General features: G+C 42.7%; 1 protein-coding gene across 2 annotated transcripts in view; it reads right to left on the minus strand.

Annotated features, from left to right (window-relative positions):
• The window catches only part of SERPINI1 (serpin family I member 1), a 74452-nt gene that overhangs the window by 4883 nt on the left and 57347 nt on the right, over nucleotides 1–12222 (minus strand). The gene's annotated exons all lie outside the window — the stretch shown is intronic.

Raw genomic sequence — 12222 nt, forward strand, 5'->3', positions numbered from 1 at the left:
TCTGTTTATAATACACAATTTGGTAAATTCTGATAGATGTATATATCTATGAACCCACTTCCACAAATAAGATAAAGAATATTTCCACCTCCCCTCAAAGTTTCTTGTGCTCCTTTATATGGATAACTTTGAAATAAAACATTTGCCATCAACTGGACAATTTTACAAACATACATAAATTAGAAAGTTAAATCAAGGAAAAATATACAAAGTCTGAATAGTCCAATAAGCATTAAAGTAGCTGAATCAGTAGACAGAATCTTCCCCAGCCCTCAAAATTAAAGACTCCAAGCTTAGATGGTTTTCCAGGGAACCTTAACCAAACCTTCTAGGAATAGATAAAATTTTCTGAGATAAAACTATTTCAGACTCTAGAAAGAGAATAAAAGCAATCTAAGTCATCTCTGGTAGTCTTAACCTTGCTATTAAAATTAAACAAGTTCAGTTTCGTTCGGTCACTCAGTTGTGTCTGACTCTTTACAACCCTATGAACCATAGCACACCAGGCCTCCCTGTCCTTCACCAACTGCCGGAGCCCACCCAAACCCATGTCCATTGAATCGGTGATGCCATCCAACCATCTCATCCTCTGTCGCCCCTTTCTCCTCCTGCCCTCAATCTTTCCCAGCATCAGGGTCTGTTCAAATGAGTCAGCTCTTCGCATCAGGTGGCCAAAGTATTCGAGTCTCAGCTTCAATGTCAGTCCTTCCAATGAACACCCAGGACTGATCTCCTTTAGGATGGACTGGCTGGATCTCATTGCAGTCCAAGCGACTCTCGAGTCTTCTCCAACACCACAGTTCAAAAGCATCAATTCTTTGGCGCTCTGCTTTCTTTACAGTCCAACTCTCACATCCATACATGACTACTGGAAAAACCATAGCCTTGACTAGGCGGACCTTTGTTGACAAAGTAATGTCTCTGCTTTTTAATATGCTGTCTAGGTCGGGACTGTTTAAAAAAAGAAATTCATAGACCAAACTCACTTATTAACATGGAGGTAAAATTCTTTAAAATCAGCAAATTAAACCTAGAAGCAAATACAAATCCTTATTTATTTATTTATTTTCTTTTTTATTTTTATTTTTTGGTAATGTACATGTGTTTTCTTTTTTTTTCCATTTATTTTTATTAGTTGGAGGCTAATTACTTTACAACATTGCAGTGGTTTTTGTCATACATTGAAATGAATTAGCCATGGATTTACATGTATTCCCCATCCCGGTCCCCCTTCCCACCTCCCTCTCCACCCGATCCCTCTGGGTCTTCCCAGTGCACCAGGCCCGAGCACTTGTCTCATGCATCCAACCTGGGCTGGTGATCTGTTTCACCCTAGATAATATACATGTTTCGATGCTGTTCTCTTGAAACATCCCACCCTCGCCTTCTCCCACACAGTCCACAAGTCTGTACAAATCCTTTTTTAAAATGAGTTTCTGGGGATGTCAGCAGTTAAAACTGCTCTGCTTCCAGTCCATATCACAAGCTTCCTCTGAGATGACCATCAACCACAAACCAACTTTTGCTATTCCCCTACTTAAACCCTTATGCTCTAACCTGTTAGCCCGCCTTCCCAGCTCCCCTCCAGTATATCACACACCTACATGCCTGCTCAGGATGCAGTATGAAGGCCGCAGTGAGGCTGACTCTGCCTCTTTCATTTAGCATTCTTCACTTTATCACTTCTGTGTCTTTGTTTCCCTGGAAACTCCCTAAACCCTTGTATAGTCAGACACTAATCTTCTTTTAAGGCTCAGCTTCCAACCCTACCTGGGCTTCCCTGGTGGATCAGAAGTAAAGAATTTGCCTGCAGTGCAGAAGACCCGGGTTTGATCCTTGAGTCAGGAAGATCCCCTGGAGAAGGGAATGGCCACCCACTCCAGTATTCTTGCCTGGAAAATTCCATGGGCAGAGGAGCCTGGTAGGTGGGCTACAGTCTATAGGGTCACAAAGAGTCAGACACAACTGAGCAACTAACAGTTTCCCTTTTTTCCCAACCCTACCAGGACTTTTCTGCTCTCCTCTGATTCCTGCTGCTGCTGTTGCTAATTCTCTTCAGTCATGTCCGACTCTGTGCGACCCCATAGACGGCAGCCCACCAGGCTCCCCCATCCCTGGGATTCTGCAGGCAAGAACAATGGAGTGGGTTGCCATTTCCCTCTCCAATGCATGAAAGTGACAAGTGAAAGTGAAGTTTCTCAGTTGTGTCTGACTCTTAGCCACCCCATGGACTGTAGCCTACCAGGCTCCTCCGTCCATGGGATTTTCCAGGCAAGAGTACTGGAGTGGGTTGCCATTGTCTTCTCCTATCCCCCATTAAAGTAGAACTAACCACTCTTTCTCACTGAACCCAGGATCTAATTCTACTTAAGCCTTCATAATATATCATATTTGTACTGTTCTCTCTCTTCCAATGGATTTCCACCTCCTTCAGGCAAGGACTGTGTCCTTCCTCTTAGTGCCCCTGGCTTCTAGCATCTAGTGAGCCTAAGGGGTGAACTAAGCTAAGTGGAGGGAGCTTCCTGGTAATGCGTAATTTACCAGTATTTAATCCAACATTTTGTTGTTGCTCCTTAGTCACTAAATCGTGTCTGATTCTTTTGCAACCCCATGGACTGTGTAGCCCGCCCGGCTCCTCTACCACTGAGCCATCAGAGAAGCCCACAGTCCAACATTTAGTAATTGTTGAATGAAAGAAAGAGAAAGTGTTAGTTGCTCAGTCGTGGCCATTCTTTGTGACCCCAGGGACTGTGTCCCGCCAGGCTCCTCTGTCCATGGGGATTCTCCAGGCAAGAACACTGGAATGGGCAACCATTCCCTTCTCCAGGGGATTTTCTCAATCCTGGGATCAAACCCGGGTGTCCTGCATTGCAGGCTGATTTTTTTTTTTTACCATTTGAGCCACCAGGAAAGCCCAAATGAAAGGGGTTAATTATTTCATATATTAATAGTAAGACCGTGGGTATTGTCACTCTACAGGCCCCATGACCACAATTTTGCTCACAATTATTTCAGAGTTTATTCTTATAATAAATAAAACATATGACACTAATCCAGAGTAGATGGAAAACAGTCCCAGAGAGACAGAAAGAATACAAAGACCTCACACACACTAGAAAACTTAGAAAATCTGAGTGGAAGAGCAGAGGGGATGTGACTCAACAACCAATGTTACCATATATATTTCAAAGACAGCAAATAAAGATTGAAACCAATGTCCCAACCCCACCAGAGACAGCAGGTTTCTGCAGTTGTAAACAAAATCTCGGGACACTTAACCTTGAGAGAAATGTCACCTCTTTGGATGAACAAGTAGGAGAGAACATATAAAATGTGAGAAATCACACCATGAATACCGAGGGGACAAAAGAAAATGGAACCTTTTTCTTTTGGGACAAACTTCAAGCAGTTACATTGAAATAAAATATAAGCTGTAAATGGTTTAAGAAAGAGTATGCTGCCACCACATCAGAGAAGGAGAGAAGGTCATGCAGGAATACAGGCAAGATCACAGCTTCTGTGTTTGCCCTCCTATATTGCTCATCCTCATGTAATTATGTGTCAATCAAGACCATCTTTCCAGCTAGGCCAGACACTTTCTCCCTGAGGGCCTGCACCTTCCTGTGCTATTCACCTCCTGTCTCAATCCCCAATTTCAGGCACATTGCCAGCCACTAGGTACACGCACTCAGGTATGGTCACCCTGATGAGTTTACCTTATTGCTTAGAGAAAAGATAACTATTCTCTAAAAATGGAAATAAAGAAACCATTGAGAAACAGAAATACAAAAAAAAAAAAAAAAAAAATCCACATACTGTTCCCAAGCAGTCTTCTGGTCACTGCAGACATTGCTGCCAAATAACTGGCCCTGCTTTCCTCCAGGCAGCATGGTGCAAGGCTTTTCACAATGGATGAGATGGGAACAGGGCCAGCAAACCCTAGATCCCCCAGAGAAGAGCTGGGAGATAATACAAACTCTTCCAAAAAAAGCAGAGCCAAAATACTAAGGTATTCATTCAGCCGTTGAGCAAATATTTGTCGAGTATCTTGCTTGCATGAGGTATTGTTCAGGGCACCAGACGCTCTGAGTGTCTGCGATGGACATAACACTGGCAGGCTGGCCTTCGTACGGGAGATGCCACTGCTTTCTTCGTGGCACTGTTCCTAAACAGCCAATTTAAATAGATGGCTGCGTCACCAAGGACAGGCTTAAAATAACAAAATGAATGGAGTTCCATAACAGAACCTTGGGATACCAAAAACATCTCTGTCTCTGTACTTTAGCTGCTAAAATATTTTGAGCTTCGGCTCCACCCATGACCTTTAGAAAGGTTTTAAGAATCTGAGCTCCTTTAAGGTGGGAATAGTGTTTGCTTGTTTGTTTTTCCACATAGATTTTGTGATAGACCAGCAAATATTCATTTATGTATTCACTCATTCACTTAGCCATGTACTGAGCACCTCCTGTGTGCCTGATATTGTTGATGAACTAGGTATACTATGGTGCACTAAATAGTTTCTTCCTGGGAGGGAAAGCAGACATTAAATGAATGCATGCTCAGTCGCTCAGTTGTGTCCAACTCTTAGCGACCCCATGAGACCCTGTCAGGCTCCTCTGTCCATGGGATTTCCCAGGAAAGAATACTCGAGTGGATGGCCATTTCCTACTCCAGGGGATTTTCCTGACCCAGGGACTGAACTCACATCTCCTGCATCACCTGAATTTTTTTAACCACTGAGTCACCTGGGAAGTTCAGACATTAAATAACCAGGATGATTTTTTAAAAAGTGAATCAATGAAAGACCACAGTTTCAGGGTATATTAAGTGTAAGAAATAAGATAAAGTGATGGGTTAGCTGTGACTAGGGCAGGTAAGAGGAACTACTTGATATCAGATGTTAAGAAAGGTTTGTCTGGGGAGATTAATTTGAGCTGAGGCCTAAAGAATACAGAGGAGTCAGCGCTGGGCAGACCTGAAGGCAGAGTTTCCGGTAAAATGGGAGAAAGGCTACTGTAGATGCAGATACAAGCCAGGTGTGTTCAAGGACCCAGAAAAGGCTGTGAGACTGGAGCATGGGGAGTGAGGAGGGCCAGAGCCTCGAGAGAAGCCCCCAACTTGGAGCAAGGCAGGGCTCAGGATCATCTCCTAAGGGCACACTCCCACCCAGCATCTGTCCCGCTTCCCACATTGTGTTGGGCTCTGAGGACAGAAAGACGTCTATGACACATTCCGGGCTTCTGAGGAGCTCTTAGCTTAGTGACAGGTAAGAGAACAAACAATCTAAAGAAAAGTAGATCTTTGATAGCACTTTGCACTATCAGAGTTCGGATGACAGAGAGAAAAACCATCTAGGAAGGGAACGATGTCCAGGAAGCTGTTTAGGGATGGTGACATTTGAACTGGTTCTTGAAGAATAAGTAGAAGAGTGAAAGTTGGAAAAGGGGACACGGGCATTCCAAGTCAGGAATTATATTTGCAAGGTGAGAGAAGCAGTGGGGATGACTGGAAGGTCCAACTGAAGCTGGGGCTTTGGGAGGAGGGGAGTGGCGGGGGACGTGCTCGATTTTAAGAGCTTGGATCATGATGCTAGAGAGCCCAGGGTTCGTTCAGAAGGAACAGGACACGGCTGCTCTGATTTTAGCAGATATCTGTGGCAGCAGCTGTAACGCCTGAATTGGATGAGCAATTAGCTGGGGGCAAGAAGATCAACTTTGTCAGCTGTTGCAATAGTCCAGGCAAAAAAGTAGGGGGAGAAGTGGAATTATGGTTTTAGTTGGAACCACAGCTGGAAGAGAAAGACAGCTCTCTGACTTACAGGCAGAAGAAAGAGAACAAACAAGGGCAAGATGTAAGAGTCAGTCTAGCACAAATCCCCGCACTTGAGTCTGACCTGAATATGGCTTTTGCTGTGTCTTCTTAATTCCTTTATTTTATTGGCTCCTTTATTAAAGCTCATACTTTGTGCTGAAGGATTTAGTATTCTCTTTCTCTTTCCCCTTACACCTTCCAAGAGGATTATCTATTAATCCAAATGCTGACATTCATTTCCATTACAAAAATAGCCCTACTCTATAACCGGATCCTCACTGCAACTAGATGAGCATTTTAAATAAAGCCTGAGAAGAAAATGATTCTCAGCACTCTCTAGCTTCCATGTTTATTATATGAGTCTTTACTATGTTTTATGTTAATGGAATTTAGCGTCAAAAGTAATGGACATCAAACTGAGGTGAAAAAATAAACACAACAGATACAGAACGTCTCATCTTATTTGTTCTTTCATCCAGAGAGTACAAAGCAGAAAGCAACAGTGCTGGGTGCTTCTTAAACACACATAAGGATCAATTTGGGGGAGCTTAAATTCTGGCAGGGGATACCTAATACATAAATGATTTTAGGAGGTTAGATATGATATGTGACATAAGAAAAATAATAGAATATTGTAGTAGTTAAGGACTGGTAGCTTCTGGTTGGTATAATCATGGTGACTTAATAAAGTTAGGGATATCTGACCTGAGGCTCAGTTCAAAAGATATTTCGGGTGGGAGAGATTTCATAAAGATGGGGTGCTGGGGGGATGTGGGGTGCCGAGTGAGTATTCAGTTTGGCTGGAGCACAAGCTGTGTGTAAGGAATCAGATGGAGCTGAGGCTGGAGGGAGCTGAGGTCTGAACGTCCTGATGAGAGGTGGATATTGCACAGCAGACGGAAGGGAGGCTTTGAACAGGAACTGGAATGATCTGAGAGTGAGTTTTAAGGCGATTAATCTTGGCAGTGGTAGATAAGACAGATTAGATAGAAGAGAGATTGGAAACCGTTTAGGAGGCTATTGAAATAGTCTAGGGCAGCAGTAATGAGAGTCTGAAATGAAAGTAGATGCCATGGAACAGAAAATGAAAGAGTGGATTCAAGAGGTCTTAGCAAAGGACTCTCGAGTCACTGTTTTTCCAGAAGCAAGAGGATGTGAAGCAGGGTATTTTGTTGTTGCTGTTGTTCACTGCTAAATCACATTTACTATTTTTGAAGAAGATAAAATTTTCATTACATGACTTAAAAATGTAATAGCATCCCAACACTACTGAATTGTTTCTGGGTGCTTTCAAATTTATAAATTCTGCTAATAATGTTATTTTAAAAAGATTTTCTTAGTTTTTAAATGAGTGTGTGTGCACCCAGTCATGTCTGATTCTTTGGGCCCCAAAGACTGCAGCCTTCCAGGCTCCTTTGTCCATGGGATTTTCTGGGCAAGAATACTGGAGTGAGTTGCCATTTCCCTCTCTAAGGGTTCTTCCTGATGCAGGAATTAAACCTGTGTCTCCTACCTCTCCTACTTTAGCAGGTGGATTCTTTACCAAAGAGTATTAAAGAAGTCATACACACACAAGGTAAATTTCCAAACCAAATACAGTGGCCTATGAAGTGAAAAGCCCTCTCTCACCTAATAGCCTCTGTCCTTGAGGCAACTTCTGCTATCATTTTCTAAGATATTCATACTGTTCTGCTCATTTAAAAGCTTAAATACATACTGACGAGGAGGTGGTCTAAGATGGTGATGGAGCAAAATCCTGAACTCTCCTTCCACAGACACCAAACCTACTGCTATGCATGGAACAATGACTGCTAGAAAAGAATTAATAAGCAGCTGACCAATGTGAGGGGCCACAATGAGTCAAAGGGCCTCATGAGACAGGTAGGAGAGGCAGAGGGTCAGTCTCACCAAAAATCACACACCCTGGTGCAAAGACCCCCAGCAGGGAGGGATTTCCGGTCCAGAGCTTCTCACCCAACCCTAGGAACCTGCACTGCAGAGATGAGATTCCCAAATATCTGGCTTTGGAAACCTAAGGGGCTTACGTCCAGAGGACCCAGGGGCCGGGGAGACTTGAGACACTCCTTTTAAATGACACGGTCTCGCTTGTTCCAGGATTCAGCACAAAGATAGCAGCTGGAGAGTGGCATGGATGAGTGCTGCATTTGCTTTCTCCCTGTGCCTGGCTTGCACAGGCTCAGCCTTGCTGAAGTCCCGGCTGTGCCCCATCCCCAGCGCTCTTCCCCAGTCTTTCTAAAGGCAGGGGTGTGCCCTTCCCCCAGTGATCTTCACCTGCATCACTAAAGCCGGGAGTGAGCACAGTCCCTGCAGGGATGCCTCTTAATTGCTTGGCCCTTGTGGCCAGAGGGGTTTGCATTTCTGGGCCCCCACCCCCAAATTGTAACAATCAGAGGGACAGTTCTGTGAGGCTCCTACCCCCAGGGTACTGCATAGACAGTAAATTAAAACCACTCCCGTCCGCCTGTGAAAAAGGCTCACTGCCTTGTCCTGGAGCTTCATTCTAAGGGACAGGCTGCGGGTGTGTTTCCATGCACAGGCTACAGAGGCGCTCGCAGGGAATGTAGGCAGGAAGACACCCTCCTTCAGCTCTCCCTGGGCCTCGCCACAGCTTGCTGGTACCTCCCCAGAAAGATATTATTCACTCCCCTGAAGCCCTGAGTTTTACAAACTCTCACCCAGGGACACATTGAGATCTGGTCTGCAGGTCAGTGGTGTTTGTAATTGTGGGCCCGCAGGCCTGCATGGAGTTGCATACCTTAAAAGCTACAGCCTGGGGCTTCCCTGGTGGCTCAGGGGTTAAGCATCCCCCTGCCAGTGCAGGAGACAGGGGTTCGATCCCTGATCCCGGAAGACCCCATGTGCCATGGAGTAACTAAGCCCATGAGCCACAGCTGTTGAGCCTGTGCTCCAGAGCCCGGGAACTGCAACTACTGAAGCCTGCACACCCTAGAGCCACGGTCTGCAACAAAAGGCACTGCAATGAGAAGCCCGTGCACCACCACCAGAGAGCAGCCCCTGCTCCCTGCAGCTAGAGAAAAGCCTGCAAGCAGCAATAAAGACCCAGCACAGACAAAATTAAATAAATAAATAAAATCATTTAAAAAAAAAGAGCCACTCTGCAATAAAACATTTTGGCCACTCTTCCTTTTATGAAATCCAGCTGTTTATGTCTCTCTCCTCACAAGTCTGTGGGTTTCTTCAGAGCAGGTATACCATTCTAATCATTTCTTCATTTTTACGATCTAATCCTTTGTTCACCCTCTCTGCCTTACTAAGAGTTGTTAAGTGAAAGGAGTAGACGTGGCACTGAATATGATTGATTTGTATAACTTAAACACCATGAAATTCTCATTAAAGCAGAAAGTAATAACCAAATACATGTTTATAAATTTTCCTGGGTACTTGTGAGGATTACTAAGTGTCATAAACATTTTAATCAGCAAGGTTTTCATGTTATTTGGGGAAAAGAAGGATACATGTGAAAAGGACACCAACCACATAAGACAGAGCATATGGTGCGCCCAAAATGATGCAGGGAATAAATGCTATTGAATTTAAAGGAATGGAGAGGCAAGTTTTATAGTTGTGTCACTAGAAGGTTTCTGAATGAATGATTTATAAGGTAATGTGTATATTTGTGAGAGAGAGAGGGAAAGAGAAAGAGAATGAAGAATGTCTTAGTTGGGGTGGCTGGTATGCCAGGATTTCCAAGATTCTGGCAAAACTAGAAATTTAAGAATCAAGGAATTCTCACTGAAAGCTTGAGAAGTTAACCTTAGATCAGTTATTCTGAAAATCTGAATTGGGTAGTGTTTGAGGCCAATCCTGGATTTCTTACTGATATTTTAAGCAGTTAAATGATCCAAGAAATATAATAGACAAAGTGGCCCCAGATAAACCTATTCTCCCCTTCTCTCCCTTGTTTTATCCTCTAGCAGATGTTCGTGCATGCCCAATTGATTCAGTTGTGTCCAACTATTTGTGACCCTATGCACTGCAGCCCACCAGGGTCCTCTCCATGGGATTCTTCAGGCAGGAATATTGGAGTGGGTTGCTATGCTCTCCTCCAGGGGATCATCCCAATCCAGGGATTGAACTCGCATCTCCTACATTTCCTGCAATGCACCAGGGAAGCCCTAGCAGATGTCTACTGTGTACCAACTATGTGTCAGCCCTGGATCAGGTACTGGGAATGCCTCTGTGAGCAGGATGCCGAGACAAATTCAATGCTGATAGAGTTGTGTTCAAAGAGCAGAGACTTTCCACTATAGACTATTTGAACTCTGAAAGAGACTAGTGTGATTTCAAATCTGCACTAATATGTACATTTATGCGCTACTGTCTCTGACAGTAAAGGCAATTAAAAATTACCTTATAAACCTTCCAGATATGTGAAAAAATTTAAGCCACACTGATCACAATAATTGATTTGCCACTACAGTGATACTCCCTCAGGACTGAAAAGCAGCAAATATTCTGTGTGTGTGAAATAACTTCCTAGATGTTTGGGTGAGACAGTGAGGAATCTCTAATCAAACTGAAAATAGAGCCATGGTAAGAAAGCAAAATATAATTATCCGGTTGGAATTTGGCCAGTATAGCAGACAGATTCTCTGAATTCCTAAGGAAAGAAGGATAAGAACTTTAAATTATCCTATGTTCAAACCATGAATATCTTTCTGACTCAAGTACAATGTACCCATTACCTTCTGAATCTCCACCAGTCCTATCTTCTTGACAACCCTACTCAAAAGTTCAGAGCGCTAGGAGCCTGGATGTGAGACATGAGGACCTTTCCTCAGGGAACATTCACTTCTCTCATGAGGACAGGAACATTTATATAGTAGACATGTAGACAAATTCCATAAATGTTTTGGGATGTAAGTTGTTTAAGTGACTGGTAGAAGTTGTTGTATCGAATACATCAGTATCATCTCATTGCTAGAAGCTGAATGCTGGTTAGAAAACGATCTTCCCAAGCCAAAACCTGGGAAGATAAAGCCTTTTTTCATTGTAGACTCCTTGAGAAATTCTTGAAAGCTATGCACCTGCTATCTTTGCCCTGTCTCTCTCTCTTGCACACACACACACATACACACACATGTACCCCAAATGCAATTTCAGGGGTGGAGGCATCTACTTCTCTAAATTCAGGCCATGAGCCTTCACACTCCAGGTCGAGAAGCTATTATTTAGTCGGCTTCATTTTTCTATAGGTTGCTGCTTCAGGAGAGAAAAATCTAAATTCTTTCCTATAAACACATGAAAGGCTAAGGAATTTTTTTTACCACCTCTACTCTCTCTATAGTTGGAGACTTTGATTCAATAAATTGCATATAAAGAAGCCCTACACATTCAGTATCTTTTTTCTTGATATATGTCTTTATCTCATCAGAAAAAGGATTATTTCCCATGTTCTATAGAAATAATGGAAAATAATTATCTTGTCTAACTAGACTTATACTCACAAGTGTCTTGGAGTTGGCTGCTTTAAAGTATTTCCAAAAGAATTTTACATTTCTAAGTACCTTAACATTACTATTACTAATATGTTAACGATTTTATCCTGATCAAATTAGGAAATCAAATAATTTAACTGGTTGTTTTCCTGTGGGATATTTAAAATAAATTACTCAACCGCCAGTATGCCAAGTATATTTTGAAGCTATTTCTTCAAAACCACTGTTTTTTATTGACGACTTAGTACAATATTTCGGAGAAGGCAATGGCAACCCACTCCAGTACTCTTGCCTGGAAAATCCCATGGACGGAGGAGCCTGGTAGGCTACAGTCCATGGGGTCGCTAAGAGCCAGACATGACTGAGTGACTTCACTTTCATTTTTCACTTTCCTGCACTGGAGAAGGAAATGGCAACCCACTCCAGTGTTCTTGCCTGGAGAATCCCAGGGACAGCGGAGCCTGGTGGACTGCCGTCTATAGGGTCACAGAGAGTTGGATACGATTGAAGCGACTTAGTTGTAGCAGCAGGACAATATTTACATCATCTCTCAGGTGTTCTTAAAACATCTAGTTCTCACAGTGGGTACTCAGTTACCCTTTCTTCCTTCTTTCTTTCCTATATGATTTATTATAACCAGATATATTGAGATATTCAATCAACACATCTATTGATTATCTACAAGGCATTTTGTCAGATGTTATGGGGAATTCAAAGATGTATAAGACAGGTCTTCTGGAGAATATAATCTATTGTCAAAGATAAGACATGAATCAGAATAACATAAATTTAATGTTATGACTGCAAATATAATTTTCTTATAGAAGTTAAATATATTTGCTATATTTATCTGGCAATTAATAAATATATTTTACCTCAGAACTCTGTAATAAACAGAGGCTTCACCACCATCATTATAAAAAAGCTTTTT

This window comes from Odocoileus virginianus, chromosome 4 (genome assembly GCF_023699985.2).
Source record: "Odocoileus virginianus isolate 20LAN1187 ecotype Illinois chromosome 4, Ovbor_1.2, whole genome shotgun sequence".
Lineage (NCBI taxonomy): Eukaryota > Metazoa > Chordata > Mammalia > Artiodactyla > Cervidae > Odocoileus > Odocoileus virginianus.